The 20,096-nt window shown below is 48.1% G+C and overlaps 2 long non-coding RNA genes across 4 annotated transcripts in view; one reads left to right on the top strand and one right to left on the bottom strand.

Moving 5' to 3' along the window:
• LOC121142691 overlaps positions 1 to 20,096 on the bottom strand; it is a 26,813-nt gene extending 6,717 nt beyond the window's left edge. Inside the window, exons 1-6 of one of the 2 annotated variants that reach the window (XR_005879719.1) lie at positions 20,059 to 20,096; positions 18,503 to 18,593; positions 15,712 to 15,892; positions 14,906 to 15,005; positions 7,910 to 8,113; positions 6,001 to 6,530 (exon numbers count right to left, since the gene is read on the bottom strand). This is a non-coding gene — a long non-coding RNA (uncharacterized LOC121142691). Of the gene's footprint in view, positions 1 to 6,000; positions 6,531 to 7,909; positions 8,114 to 14,905; positions 15,006 to 15,711; positions 15,893 to 18,502; positions 18,594 to 20,058 lie in introns of those variants that run through there. The other variant, XR_005879718.1, reaches the window with a different exon arrangement.
• LOC121142692 lies at positions 4,814 to 16,553 on the top strand. Of its 2 annotated transcripts, none has more exons than XR_005879721.1 (4): positions 4,814 to 5,969; positions 12,912 to 12,983; positions 16,018 to 16,083; positions 16,335 to 16,553. It is a non-coding gene; the product is annotated as an uncharacterized LOC121142692 (long non-coding RNA). The 2 variants fall into 2 exon arrangements; XR_005879720.1 differs by lacking the exon at positions 4,814 to 5,969 and adding an exon at positions 11,023 to 11,320.

Below are 20,096 nucleotides of genomic sequence, written 5' to 3'. Positions count from 1 at the left end.
ATTTACAGAGATCCCTCTACCTCTGTCTGGGATTAAAGGTGTATACCACCACCACCACCACCACCACCAGGCTCAAAAGGTTATTTTAGAATTACAAAAGTTTAGTTTTAATACCTCGGTTGACTCTTATTTGCAATTCCTGAATCAAGCAAAGCCTCGTTCCCCCCAAAGCAGACTGAGACAGTGAGTGTTTTAATGAGCTGACCAAGAGGTCGTCATGATAGACAGAGAAGGGAAGGGGAGCACAGGAACCCTCAAAGCAGACGGATCACTTAAGTACTTCCCATAGAGATGGAAGCAGAAGGCTTTGCAGATAGTCTTGTGCCAAAGATGAAGAAGAGACTGTTACCTCTATTTTATACCAAAGAAACTTAAAGGAGTCATTTGAAATTGCTCGCGGTTGCAGACCTATCAAGTGGAAGAGAAACCTTATCAAGCCCCATGCTAATGCCCTAAGTGCGCCAGTTGTTTTCAAGGAGTTACTGAAGATTCCTTCCCCCCTGCCCAATAGAGTTATGTTAGCAATCCAAGTCCCAGCCACTCCCAGGGACACCTCCAAAACATGTCCCTGGAGCACCGCAGGGCTCTTCAACCTCGCCGGGCTCCCACCAGGTTTATTTGGCACTGAAAGCAGAGATCCCAACATCTACTCTGGGGCACAAAGAAAACTTAAAACCTGACAGCGATGTTGTGTTAAGAGGAAACATACAGGAGCTGAATTAAAAGGCAGAACCACGATGTAACTGTTGCTCTCATAACACAGTAGCTAATGTGGCCGTCTGAACAGGAGCTGGCCCGGTTGAAATATCAAGACTTCAGGGATGTGAATGTTTTCCCCCTGCAGGGCCAGAGCTGAGTGAGCTAGTGGCTGGAGGCTCGGCCCTTTCTCCAGCTAAAAGCATCCATTATCCCTCAAGGCAGTGTGCTCTCCTCCGCCCGAATGAGAAAGAAGCTGACTGAGGCCGATGCTACAAAGGGTGACAGCCAACGGGCTGCAACCAGGCTGCTCCCAGCTGGTTGTCATGGCTTGACCACAGGCGTTGCTGGGCAGCTCTCTCTCCCGAGGATTATGCCAATGAACCAGGGTCCTTTGTCAGAAGTCCCACCCCACCCAACCACTCTCAAAGCTGCTTTCCAGAGACTGGTCTAGCCGAGGCTCTGAAAACACTCTGGTGGCTTCTGGGTAAAGCAGGGCATTACAGAGGAACTTTTTAGAGCAGGAAAATCCGTCGCCCCACATTGTGCGCAGCCTCTCCAGTGGTTTGATTTTAAGTAGCTGATGGCAAAAAAAAAAAAGATCCCGTCATTGTAAAGTACATCGTGTGCAGCTTAAGCGGACTCTAGGAGCCCCCCTCGAACACTTTTATGAGGGGGGTGTCTGGGAGAGAAGTGCGCTTGGGCCACAGGCGTCCGTGTGGAGATCGGAGAACCATTTGCTGGAGCCCTGTGGGTCCCAGGGACGGAGCAACAAGCTGTCAGGCCCACGGAGCCATCTCCAAGCCCTGGAACATGCTTATTTCCATCTGCCCTCCGAAATTCCCTGTTCTGGAGCAGGCTAGCTCTGAAAGTAGGAAGGGAAAACAGCCAGGGGTGTTTAAAAAATATCATAGCTTTGAGAACAGTTAAAAGGTGAACTAACAGAGGTTACTACTGTTTATCCCTTGTATAAAAATGCCAGCACACAAACTCTCCTTCTATTTCTGCTGAATGTCACCCCAACTCCTTCGATGAGTTTACCTTTGTTGGCGGGACTCCCAGTTAAGCCACCCTAATCACCTCTAGTGGACGGTGTCAGGACCCCACCTGGTGATGCTTTATTCATTTATGCCTCTAGCTACCTGCTACATCCCTTTAGTTTTGCTCTCGTTAGAACTTAATTTGAAACTGAAGTACAGCTATCAGAGACTGCTGTGTCCAGGCATCAGGGACAGCAGCCAGAGGGATACATGCCCCAGGTTAAACAAAACGTCAAGCGGGTAGAAGAGGGCCAGAAGGAAAATAAGCAGCCCCCCACAGCTGAATCTCTTATGTGTCTCCAGGGTTTTATTTCAATTGCCTGTTTTTGTCCTTCTGGTTGTCTTGTTAAATAATGGGCTAACATGCTCCTGGATGCAGTGTTTTCTGAAACTACCTACTGACTTCCTGCTGTGAAGGATGGGGGAGGGGGGCGAGATGGCCTGGTGGATAAAACGCACTGACCACCAAGCCTGAAGACCTGGGTTCAAGTCCCAGGCCCCCTGTAGAAGAAGAGAATTGACACCTTGGTTCCTCCACAAATGCCCATGGTTAGTAAACAAATGTGTTTTTTTTTTAAAGGAAATTTTAGTTTATGTGTACTCAGTCCTTCTGCTAACAGTTGTTCTTATTTTGAGTTTTTGTTGCATTTATAATTTTCAGTCGGTGGCTTCATTCCATACTATGTCAACTACCAACTTACTGCTGTTCTCCTTCATTGTCACTCTTGGCTGGTGGATTATGATTGTGTATGTTTATGGATTACAATGTGATATGGTGATAGCTGTAAATAATACGGAATGGTTAAAGCAAACTAGTTAACACAGATAATTCCTTACATCGTGTGTGTGTGTGTGTGTGTGTGTGTGTGTGTGTGTGTCTAGAGCTGTAATTTACTGTCTTAGAAACGCCACATTACTGTCAATCAAAACTATCCTCCTGTCTACTTGAAGGTTGTACTGTTGGGGTTCAGAAATAGATAACACCCCCCCAAAATGCAGACTTGAACATCAAACAGAGCACCTGAGAAACAGCAGAGGAGGGCTTTCTCTGAGGTTCTGATGTGTGTCTGAATGATGGCTCCTCCAGAAGATACCTTCTCACTTCTGCCCCTTCCAACCAGCTGGGGGGAAACTGGTGCACGGGGCAGGAGGCCTGCCTAGCACTGACGCCCTGCCCTGCCAGAGTATAGTGAACTTTGACCCTGGCTGTGGTCCATCCCTCAGACTCATTCGTGTCCCCTAAAAGCCACACCCCCTCATCCCCCAAGACTGCATTTTCCTCCTCTTCCACCCCCCTGGCAAATAAGCTTCTGGCCTTCACTGGGCACCTTGGTTACTTTTCTATCACCATGACAGAACACCATGGCCAAGGCAACTTATGACGGAAGCCATCTAACTCTGTGGTTTACAGATTCAGAGACGGAGACCTTGACTCTCTCGTTGGGGAGCATGGCAGGGAGCAGACAAGCTTGGCGCAGTAGCTGAGAGACCCAAAGCATAAGGCGGGGAGGGGGGAGGGGTAGAGAGAAGGAAGGGAGGGAGAGGGATTCAAGATGAGGGGAGGGAGGGAGGGAGGGAGAGAGAGAAACTGTGAATGGCATAGGCTTTTGAAACATCAGAGCCCCTCCTGCCACTTGGTGCGAAACCTCCTCCGGACAAGTTCTCACTTCCTAATCCTCACCAAAAAGTTCCAAATTGGAGACCAAGTAATCAGCGCGTGGCCGAAAGCCTTACAGGGACTGTTCTTATACAGAACACCACACTGGGGAACTGGGTGCTTGGCCAGTGCCTTTTTGCCTTTCCTCCTGCTGGTCCCCACCCCCACCCCAGGCCATTTATTTTAACAGTCTTCTGTTAGCCTTCAGAGATTGTCTTGCTGGCATGGCTTCCCTGACCAGTGTCTTCCCTTTCTGAGCTCTCTGCTCTCTTTTTCATGCCTGTTACCCAGCCCGGCCATCAGTACTGTTACTAACAGTCATCACCTCTAAATTCTGTCCCGAAACCGTAAGTAAACATCCATCTCTATGTTGATTGATTCCAGCGGGTGAAAACACTTGAACCGTACCGGTTATAACAGTGGCAAAGGCTAACGGTAGCTTACCCAATCTCCATTCCGCCCGAACAAAACCCCACATTTTCTATGCGGTTCATATACTTTAGATGAAGCCCGTATACATTCTTAGCAAGAAAAAAACAAACAAACCGAATCTAGCATGGAATAATTGGTGGGTTTTTTGTTGTTTTGTTTTTCGAGACAGGGTTTCTTTGTGTAACAGTCCTGGCGGTCCTAGAACTCCCTTTGTACACTGAGATGTGCCTGTGTCTGCCTCCCAAGTGCTGGGGTTAAAGGTGTGCGCCACCACGCCAAATACATAATTGACATGTATGTGATATTTTTTATTAATTCTTTGAGAATTTCACACAATGTATTTAGATCACATCCACCCCCCACTCCTTCCCCTAACCTCTAGATCTACCACCCAACCATCCTTCTCCCCAACTTCTAGTCCTCATCTTTGTATTTTGAGACAGGGTTTCACTCCATAGCTTTGGCCAGCCTGGAACTCACTATGTAGACCAGATTGTCCTTGAACTCACAGAGATTGACCTTCTGAATACTAGTATTAAAGGCATGCATGCATCATCAACACACCTAGTGTCCTTTTCAAAAGAAGAAAGAAAATCCAAGTTGTGCTGCCTGAATATTCATGGGTTTGGAGCCATCTACTGGAGCATGGTCAACCTCCCAGGAGCTAGACACACCTTCCAGAGCCACACCCTTACAGAAAAAGACTCTCCTCTACAGAAACCACCAACTGTCTACAGTTCCACAGTTGGGGGTGGGGCCCACAAGCCCCTCCTCCCTCCATGGTAGAATGTTGAGTGGCTTGATCTAGAGTTGGTCTTGTGCTGCCACAGCAACTGTGAGTTCATGAGTGTAGTGACACATTCAAAGGACACAGTTTGGCTCTGGTTCTCCATGACCTCTTGACTCTCTCTTTTTGTTTGTTTTTTGTTTTGTTTTTTCGAGACAGGGTTTCTCTGTGGCTTTGGAGGCTGTCCTGGAACTCGCTCTGTAGACCAGGCTGGCCTCGAACTCACAGAGATCCGCCTGCTTCTGCCTCCCAAGTGCTGGGATTAAAGGTGTGCGCCACCCACGCCTGGCTGACCTCTTGACTCTTACAACCTTCCTGTTCGCTCTTTGGAATTAGCCCCTTTGGCTTTGGTGGGTTGTTGATACAGGCGTTGTTGCCTTTGCAGCTGACCATGCCACTGCTACTTGGCACTTTGGATAGCTGTGAGTTTCTGTATTAACCGCCGTGTCCACTGCACAAAGAAACCCTTGAAGTGGTCTGAGAGCCACACTAATCTGTGGGTACAGAGATAGCAATTTGGAGGGTGGTTTGATATTATGTCCACTTAGCAAAAATAATAGTAGTAAGCTCATCCCTGGAGCCTGTAGAGTAACATGCCTTTTCAACTTGAGCGAGCAACAGAATGACCTGGAAGACTACCGAAAACATGTATATCTGGACAATCCTCAGGCATTCTAGGTAACTCTGGGTGTACGGTTCAACGACGTGCTCGTCCAGCAAGCACCTGGGTGACGCAGACTGCAGACATTGCCAGCATAGGAACCCTGTTGAGAATCACTAACCTAAGCGAGGCTTGGCCATTACAGTAATTAGGCCATGCTGCTTTAATGGATGCCTGAAAAATAATCAGAATTTCAAACTAGAAGTCAGGTAAAGAAATCTCTTAATGAGAAGGATTTGGGTCCTGGGTTCCTTCTACTTAGGTATTTGTCATCTGTGAGAGTGCACTGAGGCTGACTTATGTCACCCCATGCCGCCCAAGGAGGAAGCAGAGTGTGTAGGAATGTTAAAGGGTCAACCTACAATTTTTTTTTTTGTTTTGTTTTTTTGTTTTTCGAGACAGGGTTCCTCTGTGGCTTTGGAGGCTGTCCTGGAACTCCTCTTGTAGACCAGGCTGGCCTCGAATTCACAGAGATCCGCCTGCCTCTGCCTCCCAAGTGCTCGGATTAAAGGCGTGTACCACCAACGCCCGGCTCAACCCACAATTTACTTACAAACTTTCCAATTACATCTTACTGGCCTGAACTTTGTCACGTGATGATGAGGCGCAAGGGAGGCTGGGAAAGGAGGCTTCTGCCCTGCTGTTTGTGTGTCCAGATAGAATTCGGGGAGTTTTATCACTGCAAAGGAGAGAAAGGTAAGTGGGGTGATTCCCCACATCCGCTTACCACTCCACTCCCGTTTCTAGCAATGCTTTTAGACACGCCAAGGACTCAGTGTCAGTCAGAGGATGTCTGCTGGGCAGTTTTGGAAAGGTTCCCAGAACTGTGTTGTCTTGAGTGAGGTTTCTATTGCTATGGAGAGACGCCGTGGCCACGGCAACCCTGGTAAGTGAAAACGTTTAATCGAGGGAGCTTGCTTACAGTTTTAGAGGTTCAGCCCGTTATCATCAGGGCGGGGAGCATGGCGGCACGCAGGCCGATGTGGTGCAGGAGCCGAGAGTCCCTACATCTTGGCCCAGAGGCTTCCTTCTGGCTGTTTCATAACCATCTCGTGCTGCTTCTCGCTCGCCCAGTATAAAGCTCTCTCTACCTTACTTCTCAAGCAGAGGAGACCGAGGCTTCCAGATGTTCCCGCGTCCCGCTTCACCGTGGCTTCCGGCTGTTTCATAACCTCTCGTGGCCCCGCCGTCCATGCTGCTTCTCGCTCGCCCAGTGTAAAGCCCTCTCTACTTTACTTCTCAAGCAGGAGACCGAGGCTTCCACATTTAACAGAGAGAGAGAGAGAGAGAGAGAGAGAGAGAGAGAGAGAGAGAGAGAGAGAGAGAGAGAGAGAGAGAGAGAATAAATTAAACCTCTGTCTAAAACAAAAGGCGCTTCCATGTTACCAGAAGGCATACTACTAACAACACAGCACTGTTAAACAGCGTCTACCATCTCCAGGCGAAAGACATGCCTGTCGATCCTGCATGAACAACACACTCTGGGGCCGAAGAGATGGCTCAGCCGTTGAGAACACTTGCGGTTCTCAAAGAAGACCGAGGTTCAGTTCCCAGCATTGGCGTGGCAATGTACAACCATCTGTAACTGTAGTTCTGGGGGTATCTGATGCCCTCTTCCGGCCTCTGAAGGCGCCCGGCACGAATGCTGTACACATAACGCTCGTGCAAACAAACATACTCATTAAAACAAATAAATCTTAGAATTCACTGAACTAAGTGCAATTTTCTTGTTAGCTCCCACCTCCTAGTGCAGGCACAGCTCCAGATTCAAATAATGTAGGCGAAACTTCGGGCCAGCCTACCCAAGCCACAGTAGCCCTGCCCAGGCGCCCAGGTCAGGTCAGGCCGCATGAACATGCACAGCAGGCACTTCCTCCCTGAGCCAATCCTGCCTCTACACCCAGAGGCTGCTGATGCAGAGACACCTGACCAGGGACACCCATGCAGAAAGGACAAGGCAGCAGAGTCAGCTGCCTGGGCCAATGGGACCTTGAGAGTGGGTATAAAGGCAGGCCTAACTTCCTAAATAAAAAGTCTGCAGCACGCTCTGCTAACTCACTGACTCTCAGAGCCTGTCTTCTCACCCCTCCCCCCAAGGGGGTGTCGGAGCAGGATCACCCCCAAGGAAACAAGCACTTACAAATTTTTCCTGATACCACAACCTTTCAACCATATTCATTTTTTAGTTATGGCCCACAGAGAGATCCCAGAGAATAAGGGCTTTCCCTAGCCTCTTCCACGAGGGGAACACTCCCTAACTCTGGTCCTGTTTCTGTGATGGGCTGACCGTGTGGCCTTGGACAAGCCACCTGACCTCTCAGAACTGTTTCACACATAGAAGGAGGAGAATGCTATCAGCCAGTACATAGAAGAATTTGCAATGAAGACGTAGGGGCTGTGGTATAGCTTCGCAGTACACAATGTGTACTTGGCATGACCTTGGTGGGCACAGGGCCCTGGGTTGGTACAGAAAGAAGAAAGGAGAACAAACTGCTTTATAAAACTGTGTAAAAGCATGACTCAGTGGTTAAGAGTACTCTTGCCACTTGTCTTAGTTAGGGCTTCTGTTGCTGTGAAGAAACGTCATGTCCATGTCAGCTATTATAAAGGAAAAACACTTAATTGGGGTGGCTTACATTTTTCAGAGGTTTAGTCCATTATCATCTTGGTGCAACACGGTGCTGGAGAAGTATCTGAGAGTCCTATGTCTTGACTTGCAGGTGACAGGAAGTGGTCTGGGACACTGGGCATGGCATATGTGAGACCTCAAAGCTCACCTCCACAGCAACACGCTTCCTCCAACAAGGGCCGCACTTCCTAATAGTGTGTGTGTGTGTTTTCTGGAGAAATAAAGCCAAGAGGACATATAGTTACAAATGGGGCAGCTTGATCGGGCCTTGATTCCAGGACACAGATACCCACACCCAAAACTGAAGATGCATAAGTCCCAAAAGAAGATGACTTACTATATGTGTGTTTTCTACGTGGTTCTGTATACTTTAAATCGCTTCTGTATCATATGTTGTAATATATAACACAGGTAAATGCTATCTAAATAGGCCTAACTACATAGTGCATAGCAGGGACAATATAACATTATTTTAATATTTTTAAAAGATTGTTATTTTACAGGCCAATGGTTATCAACCTGTGGGTCTCAACCCTCGGAAGGGGTCACCTGTCAGATATTTATGTTGCAATTTATAACAGCAAAATTAACAGTTATGAAGCAGCAGTGAAAATAATTCTATGGTTGGGGGAACTATATATTAGAAGGTCACCGTATTAGGAAGGCTGGGACCCACTAGTCTAGGCCATGTAACACTATTATCTTAATATGATTGTCGTTTGTTTTCCAAGGGAGAGCGGAACTTGAGCTTGTTACGCAGCTCAGGCCAGCCTCAAACTCATTGTCCTCTTGCCTTTGGCCCTGAGCGCTGGGGTTAAAGGCATGGGTCACAACTGACTTCAAACACTTCACCTTAAGTATGTGTCCGCATTTATCTTATGTGTCTGCGTGTGGGGGTGCAGGCGCCCCCCTGAGGAGTCAGATCCCTGGACCTGGAGTTACAGGTGGTTGTGAGCCCCTTGATGTGGGTGCTGGGCACTGAGCCCAGGTCCCATTGGAAGAGCAGCACGGCACGCTGCTCAGCTGAAGAGATGGCTCTTCAGTGAAGAGCCATCTCTCCAGCCCCCTCAGCTGCTTTCAAACCGGCGGCTGGTGGGTGAGTTGTGTGCTTGGATGGCGTGATGGTTGATTTTACCCATTTGAGTTATCAGGCACCTCTGCCTGTCTTCAAGGGTAGTGTTCAGAGAGACGAACCAAGGGTGGGGAGGACCCTTAGGGTGAGCAGTACCATCCTATGTGGGGTGACTGGATGGAATAAGAAGGGTGGGGGGAAAGAGGACCTGGTCAGAGAGGGCAGGCAAGGTGGCTCAGTGGGCAAGGGTGCTTGCCTGACACCCTGTCCCAGAACCCGCGCGCTGGGAGGAGAGAACTGACCCCCACAAGTTGTCCTCTTGCAAATCTTGCTTGGCAGAGAAGTGGGAGCTAGGTGAGGGAGGGCTGGAGACAGCCAGAGATGTTACTCACAGTCTGAAGGCTGTGTGCTCCCCCCCCATGTCAGCAAGCAAGCAGAAAGCAAAGGGGACAAATTCCTCCTCCTCACACCTTTTGATACAAATGGGCTGGTTGATCCCTGCCCTCCAGCTGCACTGGAGAGAGCAATCAGCTTCACCACCTGCACTGTTGAAATGCTAATCTCAACAGAAGCACTCTCTCACACACACACAGGGGGCACACAGGAGAAGAAGCTATCACAGTCCTAAGTGAGCTCTACGGTTGGGCACATTTGTATGAAAATTGGAGCGGCAGGACCCCCCCTCCACTCCCCTGGAGCGCTCGCATTTCCTTTCTTTATCATGCACAACACTATCGGTGATAAACTTGGCCAAAATAGTGAATGGATCTGTGCCTTGTTTGTAGAATGAGCCTGCAGCAGTGTTCACTTCATGGTGCTCCTGTGTTTTTTTTAAATAAGCCCAAACGGCACGGTGTAGCAAATGCCAACTTTGTTGTGCCTGAATAGTCCCAGGGTACAGCTGGGGGAAGACTTAACCCCAGACTGCAGAAGGCCATCTTCTCTGAAGACTTGATACAAACCTTTGTGCTTCACAATTGCACCTTGGGATCACCCTATGGTCATTCCCTCCCCGTTTCTTCAGGGGAACTCAGGCTTACTGGCCGCCATGGCACCTCTACAAAAACACTTTCATCGTTCTCGTATGTGTTTTGAGATTACTTTATTATTTCATTTTTGTACATGCATGTGAGTGCGGCTGCCTGGGTGTCTTAGTTAGGGATCCCATTGCCATGAGAGACACCATGACCACTGCAACTCTGCTGCTGTTTGCTTTTTGTTGTCCTGAGATAAGGTTTCTCTGAGTAGCTCTGGAGCCTGCTCTGAAAACCAGGCTGGCCTCGAACCCACAAAGGTCTGCCTGCCTCTGCTTCCTGGATGCTGGGATTAAAGACGTGGCGCCACCACTCCTTTGGCAATTCTCATAAAGGAAAAAAAATTAATTGGGGCTGACTTACAGTTTCAGAGTTCAGTCCGTTATGGTCATGGCAGAAAGCATGGCAGCGTGCAGACTGACACGGTGCTGGAGAAGGAGCTGAGAGTTCTACATCTTGATCTGCAGGAAGTGAATGCCACGCTAGGCCTAGCTTGAGCATCTGAGACCTTAAAAAGCCCGCCCCCACAGTAACCTACTTCCTCCAAAAAGGCCACGCCCACTCCAAAAGGCCACACCTCCAAGTAAAATCGTTCCCAATGGGCCAAGCTTTCAAACTTGTGAGACTATGGGGGCCGTTCCTTTTCACACCACCACCGCACTGGGGAAGCCCGGAGAGGGCATGACTCCCTGACGCCAGGGTTACTGAGTCATGGGCCACCTGGTGTGGGTGCTGGGGTTTGGACGGAAGGCCATTCTTTGCACGAGCAGTACACACTCTCGCCCACTGAGCACCTCTCTGGCCAAGCATCTTTGTTTTTATTCACATCCTTCTAATTTGTTTCTAGATTGCACGCCACCAGCGTGACTCTCTCCGGAGTTCCCCTTGCCTTCACTAGACAGGGACAAAAGACGACAGGGAACTGTTTTATAAACGATGATATCATCGAACAGTCACAAAGCTTGTGTGTGCACTCAATTGCTTTGTTGACATATGAAGCTTGAGGTCTACACCCCCGACTCCCCCCTCCACCACACACACACACACACAATTTTCTCCCTGGTTCCATCTAACCAGTGAGTGTTTATGGAATTTATTTCTTCCTAAACCACAAAAACCTTCCTCCAAACATCGAAACGTGTGCGGGTGTGAGTCAGGGACGAACAGTAGAGGTGCTGTGTCCTGGAGCTCGCTCAGTCGGAAGCCGTAGAGATCCCCCAAAGAGCAGCCTCTACTTCAGTCTTAAAACGCCCTGGCGAATGATCTCACGATTCCGGGAGCCAGGAAAGGAAAAGGTCGCCGGCGGTTTCAGGTTGAACCTGTTTGGTGTCTTTTTGCTTCAGGGAGGCAACCCACACACAGTCTGGCGTTTGCTTTCCCTGTGCCAAGTTTCAGAGCTTTCGCGGTGAGCGCGGAGGAACCGTCTCACTATCTAGACAGGGGCTGCTTTGTAAGCCAAATGGCTAGCCCAGGATTCTGGCCAATAGGGGAATGCTCTCAGAAAATAAAGCGACTGGCTACTAGCAAAACCATCACCTCTACAGTGCCGAGTCACAAACCAGCTCTGTAAAACCCAACAAAGGATGCTAACTCTGCTACCAAGAGTAGTTGTTTTTTTTTCCTTCCCCGCAACACAAGAGCCTATAATATATTCATCCCAGGATCTTGCTGCCTCCTGGTCCAGACACTCTCCTCTGATACCAGTATGGGGAAACTTATGCTTTCCTTTTTTTTTTTTTTTTTTTTGCTTTCCAGCTTCTCAAATTCCCTCTACCTCCCATCTTTTAGCGTGACATTGCCCTTTCTGCCTACTTAAAACGCACGATGAGTTCACTTACTGTGCCATGTATGGAGAAGTTTTATCATACTAGCCTTGGTTTTCGCGTGATGTATTCCGGCCGCTTCGCCTGTTACGAAAATCTTTTGGAAAGATTTTCATGTTCCCCTTTTCATGTTTATTTGCATTTATTTTGTGCTGAATATATTCCCATGCCATAGTTTTATGTGTCCTCGGTGTCTTCTGGGGAATCCTTTCTTTTTTCCTCTGTGTAGTCTCTTCTGTTTCACACACAATGCGTTCCTTGTTTCTCAGCGAGGAGGATCATCTCTGCGGCAGGGGAGCCTGTGGGGGAGGCTAGGCCTGACCCAGCTCAGTCATCACTGTGCAGGATCTCAGCTGCTTTGTTCGTCTGGACATACCCATTGGCCAGAACGTCAGCATCTGAACCCTCAAGACCAGCGTCACTTTGCATTTTAAGTGCATAAAGCAATCAGTCAGCTTTGGGGCTGCAGAGACAGATGGCTCAGAGAGAGATGTTTGTTGCCAAGCCTAACGACATAAGTTCAATTCCCACCACTCATATGCTGGAAAGAGAAAACCAACTCTGGCGAATTGTCCTCCGACCTTCATGCATGCAGCATGGTGCATGTGCATGTACGCACGCACGCACACACGCACACACACACACGAGTCATAGACACAGTGAGTCAGAAATAAATTTTTTAAAAAATCAGCTTTCGCCAGGCGTTGGTGGTGCACGCCTTTAATCCCAGCACTTGGGAGGCAGAGGTAGGCGGATCTCTGTGAGTTCGAGGCCAGCTTGGTCTACAAAGTGAGTTCCAGGACAGCCTCCAAAGCCACAGAGAAACCCTGTCTCGAAAAACCAAAATAAATAAATGAATAAAAATAAAAAATCAGAGCCGGGCGTTGGTGGTGCACGCCTTTAATCCCAGCACTTGGGAGGCAGAGGCAGGCGGATCTCTGTGAGTTCGAGGCCAGCCTGGTCTACAAGAGCTAGTTCCAGGACAGCCTCCAAAGCCACAGAGAAACCCTGTCTCGAAAAACCAAAAAAAATAAAAAAATAAAAAAAAAATAAAAAATCAGCTTTCCTTTTGGTCCACAGGTTCTGTCACCAGACCCACTTGGCCTGCCAAGCACATGTACTCACCCTACCTGGATGGCTCACACTGCTTCTGTAAGTGATTTTATGGTATACAGTTCCTTGGTGGCCAGGACACTTCCATGAACAGAGAATGAACACACAGACTTAATCCTCTAAATGTGCCCGGTTTTGTTGGCTTTTCTCAGCTGAGTGAGCAGTAAACCATTTTTCCCAGGTCACCTCAGGCTGCTTACGGGAGGACTGAAAACTCGACCCGTTGGTGGTTGTCTAATATTCCAAGTTATGTCCTACTGTCACCTAGCCTGGGTTGTTCCTCTTCAACACAGGGCCTGTGATTAAAATACCAGCTGCTGCCAGCTAGGATGCAACATTTACTAAATCATATTAATAGATTAAAAACTGTGCATTTGGGCGTGTCTCTGTTCAAGGCTACGCTAGTCACCTTCACGGATGTTTACACCGTGAAGGGAATTCTGCCTTGATTAGCCCTCCTGCCCCCATCACGGGTGATGGATCAGAGCAGGGGTGACTACCTGATCTAGGACAAGCCAGAGATGCTGATAGGAACCAGCAGTGGACAAAGACAACCTGTGTCAAACTGAGAAAGAGCACGCAAGGCATTTACCCGAGGAAGGGGAAAATGGGTGCAAAGAAAAGCCTTGATGTGGATGACACCATTGTGCAGAAAACTGGAGATCTGACCCCCCAGATGGGCTATCCCCACTAGGTTAGACTCACCCCATGTTAACTGAGCTAAACTTAACAACCAAAACTTGTATATATATATATATATATATATATATATATTTTTTTTTTTTTTTGAGACAGGGTTTCTCAGTATTGTTTTGGAACCTGTGCTGGAACTCGCTTTGTAGACCAGGCTGGCCTCGAACTCACAGAGATCCGCCTGCCTCTGCCTCCCGAGTGCTGGGATTAAAGGTGTGCACCACCAACACCCAGCTACCTTGTATATGTTTAAGGTGTACAATGTTTTGATATACACATGCATCACGAAATTATGCCAGTTAATATCGCCGTCATCTCACGTTGTCTCCAACTCTGTGTGTGTGTGTGTCTTTGTGTGTATGTGTGTGTGTGTGTGTCTTTGTGTGTGTGTCTTTGTGTGTGTGTGTGTGTGTCTTTGTGTGTGTGTGTGTGTCTTTGTGTGTGTGTGTGTGTGTGTCTTTGTGTGTACACTGATTTACTCTCTGGGCGTGGTGGTGCAAGCCTTTCATGCTAGCACTCAAGGCAGGGGCAGGCAGAACTCTGCAAATTCAAGGCCCGTTTGGTCTACATCTTGAGTTCCGGGGGACATCAGGAATATGTAGGGAGACCTTATCTCAAAAGAAAGAAAGAAAGAAAGAAAGAAAGGAAGGAAGGAAGGAAGGAAGGAAGGAAGGAAGAAAGAAAAGAGGAAAGAAGGAAAGAAAGATTCACTCTAGCAGATGGTGCAACAGTTTATATGGCTTACAGCTCACATCCACCTATAACCCCATGCCCCACGGACCAAGTGAACTCTTCTGGACTCTGAGGGCACCTGCACTTAACACATGAACATTCATATATTCACATAATGAAAAATAAGATGTCGTGACCGGGGACACTGTTCAGTGGTTAGAGAGGGAACCACAGTCTCTTCTTAGCACCCTTTGGTGGCTCACAATCACCTGTAACTGTAGCTCCAGGGGGGAATCTGATGCCCTATTCTGGACACACAACAGAGACAGGATAAAAAAAAATATATTTTAAATAAACTTTAAGCCAGGCGTTGGTGGCACACGCCTTTAATCCCAGCACTCGGGAGGCAGAGGCAGGCCGATCTCTGTGAGTTCGAGGCCAGCCTGGTCTACAAAGTGAGTTCCAGGACAGTCTCCAAAGCTACAGAGAAACCCTGTCTTGAAAAAACCAAAGAAAAAACAAAAAAAAACTTTATATAAAAAAAGATTTACTCTCACAAGCGAATCAAGACCGTTTAAGACGGGCTCTCTTAGTACCTTCCCAGTGTGCGCTGGTCATGGTCCTTCATGCTGGACCTCCAGAATCTATTTATTTCATAACTGAATGTAGTTGTACTTTCTCATCTGGACTACCAACCTGCAGATAATGACATGGGAGATTCATTATCAGTTATGAAAGCTTGGCCTTTAGCTTAGGTGTGTTTCCAACTAGCTCTTATGACTTAACCCATATATATTTTTTTTCTTTTTTGGTTTTCCGAGCCAGGGTTTCTCTGTATTGTCTTGGAGGCTGTCCTGGAACTTGCTTTGTAGACCAGGCTGGCCTCAAACTCACAGAGATCCGCCTGCCTCTGCCTCCTGAGTGCTGGGATTAAAGGCATGCGCCACCAACGCCCGGAGTTAACCCGTATTTTTAAATCTCTGTTCTGCCCTATTGCAAGTCCTGTTTCCCAGGCATCTCTATGGTGTCTCCCAGTCTCTCTTCTTCCCAGAGTCCTCTCCCCAGAAGTCCCGCCTATTCTTTCCTGCCTAGCTATTGGTGACTCCGCTCTTCATTATACCGTTCTCAGCAATATGCCTTCACACACTGTGCACAAATGTCCCACACCAAATGGAAGCTCATTCCTCTCGACCAGTTACCTCTCCACTTCACCAAACTCCAGGCCCTAGAAATCACAGTTCTATTCCCAGCTACGAGTTCCCCTCTGCTGCTGCCCACATATAAATGAAATCATGCAGCATATCTGACGCTGACGCTGGCTTCCTCCACGTAGGGGCTCCTGTCACCAGGACTCCCTGGAACTCTCTGTTGCATGTGGATAGCACACTCTCACTCCATTCACCTGTGGACACGCGCACGGGTTGTCGGCTGTACACAGGCAGTAGCCTGTATTTGGGGTGTGGTGAGAATTGCCGCGATGGTTGGTTGAGTCTCCTTTAAACCTCCTTGCTGGGACTGGAGGCAGACGGCTGAGGGCTGCCATGTGGATGCTGGGACTCGACCTTGGTCCTCTGGAGGTGATCCTAAATTGAAGGTGATCCTATTTACCTTAGGGTTTCTTTTTAGAAAGGATTCAAGATACGACATGTCACATAAGTAAGTATATGCAACCTAACTGAACTCCATTTTGCTTGTTTATTATTTTTAGACCATGGGACCCAGGCAGGTTGGACTCTACATAACCAAGGATGACTTCGAGCTTCTTTATGCAAAGGTATTTAAAGGATTATTTTAATTATGCTTATGCGTCTGTGTGTGGGTGTGTGCTCGTGAGAACGGGTGTCTGAGGAAGTCAGAGGGATCAGACCCTCTGGAGCGGGGAGTTACAGTCAGTTGTGAGCCACTTGGTGTGGGTGGTGGGAACTGAACTTGAGTCCTCTGCAAGGGCAGTACTGGCTCTCAGCTGCTGACCCATCTTCCTAGCCCCGCCCCCCCAACTTCTGAGCCTCCTGCTTTCCCTTCTAGAGTTACAGGCATGTTCCACCACGCCTCGTTCATGCGCGCCAGGGATCCAACCTGAGCCTTCCCGCAAACCCGGCGAGCACTCCGCCGGCTGAACCTCATCCCTAGACCTTTAAGTCTTCCTCAAATGGAAATAAAGGAAGTAGACCGTTCAAAGTAAAAATCACCACTTACAATGCAGAATGGAGTGTACGGGGGGGGGGGCAATAAAAGACTGATTTCAAGCCGACTCTGTACCCAGCACTGGGCCTGGCAGACCCCAGCACTCACTCTGCGTTCCGTGAATAGCTTCAAAGCAAGGCATTCCTTTGACTCTGGAACCACCCGCTTGCCCAGTTCACTGAGCACTTTTGTACACCAAATTGCCCCGTTGTTGTAATTCACCGAGCCCTCTGAGTGTGAAATCACCACGGCAGCCCATGATTTCATTGGGGGGAAAGCCTGGGGTTCATGAGGTAATTCTCCCTTTAGTCTTTCCCCCTTCTCATTTATCCTCCCTTGCTTCTCAGTTTGCTTCACAGGCAAGCAACGTTAAAAAGCAAACCGAAGGCTTTTCACGAAGTAACTGGTAGCTGTTGCTCCTTTCTTAATCAGTAAGGGATGGGGGGAGGGGACAGGAAAAGACAGCCTGCAAGAGGGTCACATCCTTTAACAGGACACACTGTTGTTAAAATGTCTAGGTTTACCCAGTAACCAGACGCAAACCTCGAGTCAAGGGTCCCACGTGGAGTGTTACTGGTGGACAGGGAAGGACAGGGGGGTGAGGGGTAACCAACCTGTGTGGAGGGAAGGGGGAAGGGGGGAGGGAGAGAGAGAGAGAGAGAGAGAGAGAGAGAGAGAGAGAGAGAGAGAGAGGATGAGATGAGGAGAGTAAGAGAAGAAAGAGTATAAGCGGTCAGAGGTCAGTCCTTAAAAGGGGCCCTTTGCACCAGAGTGCTGCCCGAGAGCATCCTGCCAGGTGACAGGACGGGCCAGCGGACCGCCTGAACCTTTCACATCCACCCTGACAGAGATTTGTGTGCAGAGAACTAACCCTCAAACCAGAGGCAGGATGAGCCAAAGGAGGACAGGGATCCTGCCAGGGCACATTTCCATACCAAAGAGTGTGAGGTGTGGGACAGCTGTTGCCTTTGTCTTCACAACAAAGCATCCCTCTTTCCACCAGAGAACTGGTCTTCCCAGATCCCAAACGATCCCCATGGGACCTGGCGACTGAGGTAGATACACAACCCGCCCCACCCAATCACGCCAACCCAGCCGTGTTTACCCAGTGCAACCGGGGCATGGTCCCAAGCAAGTCCAATTACATTTCTTCCCAGAGACATAACTGGGAACACTGGGAAGGGTCTCACTCTCTCAGCATGGAATCATAGGCTATTTATATTACCCGGGGCAAACAGGAGCTGCCCTTTCTGTAACTCGTGAGGTACGGGTTTTTGTTTTTGTTTTTTTTTTTTGGATCAGAAGAGAATGAGGCCACGTGAAAAGAGAAACAGAGACAAGTAAACCTGAGAGGAAGAGCGGGAAACACAATCTTGATGACATCATTTAAAGCACCTGAATTCACCTGTGACTAAAGCCTTTGTTTGGTTAAGCAGATTGTAAAGGCAGAAACCGAGTTCCCCCAACCTCATTCCCAGGTCCAGGCTTAATGAGTGAGCATGAAGGTTTTTGTTTTGTTTTATTATTTAAAGTGTGTGTGTGTGTGTGTGTGTGTGTGTCTCATGGAGGCCAGAGGGGGTCAGATCCTCGTGGAGCGGAGTTATTAGTGGTACAAGCAGATGTGACCAACCCAGTCTGGGGGGCAGGGAACTGAACTCCAGTCTTCCACAAGAGTAGTGTGTGCTCTTAACTACGAGACTTTCCTCCAGTGCCATGGTGTCTCAGTGAGGGTTTCTATTGCTGTGAAGAGACACCATGACCTTGGCAACTCTTTTTTTTTTAAGATTTATTTATTTATTATGAATACAACATCTTGCCTCCATGTATGTCTGCAAGCCAGAAGTGGGCACCAGATCTCATTATGGATGGTTGTGAGCCACCATGTGGTTGCTGGGAGTTGAACTCAGAACCTCTGGAAGAGCAGTCAGTGCTCTTAACCTCTGAGCCATCTCTCCAGCCCCCTTGGCAACTCTTATAAGGAAAACAGTTCATCCAAGCGGTTCACTTACAGTTTCAGAGGTTCGTTCAGTCCGTTGTCGCCATGGTGGGGAGCGTGGCGGTGTGCAGGCAGACATAGTGCTGGAGGAGCGGCTGAGAGTCCTACAGGAAACAGGAAGTCAGCTGACTGAGGGGACCTTGAGCAAGAGAGACCCAAAGGCTGCCCCCACCGTGACACAATTCCTTCCAACAAGGTTATTTCCCACTCCAATAATGGCGCACCTCCTACTAGTGCCACGCCTTTTGGGGGGGGTGCGTTTCTTCCAAGTTACTACAAGTAATATAAAGGTTGAAAGAAAGGAAACTTCATTTTGATAGACAAGGAGAATTTGGATAGGACCTAACATGCATGATGGAGAGGATGGGGAGCAGTGTAGGAAGGGTAGGTAGCTCAAAGAGGAGGGGTAAGAGCAGGGGTAATAGAAAGCTACAAACCCTTACATCGTAAGTAAACCAAAAGAAAAAGAAACAAAATCAATTATTTGTCAGTCGGCTTCTTGGCAAAACCAATTATTTAAAAGAAGATTTGTTTTATGTGTATGAGTGTTGCTTGCATTATGAGTACACAGTGCCCACAGATGCCAAAAGAGGGCATCGGATCCCTTAGAACTGGAGTTAGAGACGGATGTGAGATGCCTCATGTGGGTGCCGGGGACCAATCCAGGTCCTCTGGAAGAGCAGCAAGCGCTTAGACTGCCGAGCCCCCCATCTAAACTCAGTAAAACCAAATTTTAAACAAGTGAAAACAAGCAGGCTTAATTAAAAAATTGGGGTCTTTGGTTTATTTTTTTTAAATAGGTCCTGGAATGGCCCCTTTAAGATAACTCATTAAATCCCCAACCCATGGTTGCCACCACCAGCATCTGGATTACAGATGTGTAAGGAGAGGTAGAACAATTTGTCACCACATGATGGCTGTTCCTAGAGAACAAAATAGAACGAATTAAACAGAAACCATCCCAAGGTTATAGGTGGAGTTTTCCTTACAGACAAGACTTAATTTTCAGGTTCAAACAACATGTGAGAATCCTGATAGTCAATACTGATGGCTGACTGTCAAAATGATAAGGTCTAGACGCACCCAGGGGCCAAGTCTCTGGGCTGAATCCCTCAAGGTTTCTTTAATTTAAAAAATTTACATTTATGCCGGGTGTTGGTGGCACACGCCTTTAATCCCAGCCACTAGGGAGGCAGAGGCAGGTGGATCTCTGTGAGTTCAAGACCAGCCTGGTCTACAGAGTGTGTTCCAGGACAGCCTCCAAAAACAATACAGAGAAACCCTGGCTCGAAAAAACCAAAAAAAAAAAAAAAAAAGAAAAGAAAAGAAAAAACAAAAATCAACTGGAGGAGTTATAACAGAAACCAACAGTGTTAAGAGAAGCTTTTTCTTTGCTAGCCGCTTTGGTTTATTCCCCGCCAGCCGCCTAGGCTCTGCCTCATTGCAGTCCCCAAATAAACACACAGGAGGCTATATTAATTATGAAGCTGTTGGCCTTGTTTGTCTCTTACTGGCTAGCTCTGCTTTAAGTAATTACCCCGTAATTGTTAATCTAAGTATGTCTCTTACCGGAGAATAGTTCCGGGGTTCTACCTCATGGCGTTACA

This window comes from Mesocricetus auratus, unplaced genomic scaffold (genome assembly GCF_017639785.1).
Source record: "Mesocricetus auratus isolate SY011 unplaced genomic scaffold, BCM_Maur_2.0 Super-Scaffold_100010, whole genome shotgun sequence".
Classification (NCBI taxonomy): domain Eukaryota; kingdom Metazoa; phylum Chordata; class Mammalia; order Rodentia; family Cricetidae; genus Mesocricetus; species Mesocricetus auratus.
The sequence above is the reverse complement of the archived record's forward strand: the minus strand, read 5'-3'. Positions and strand labels throughout refer to the sequence as shown.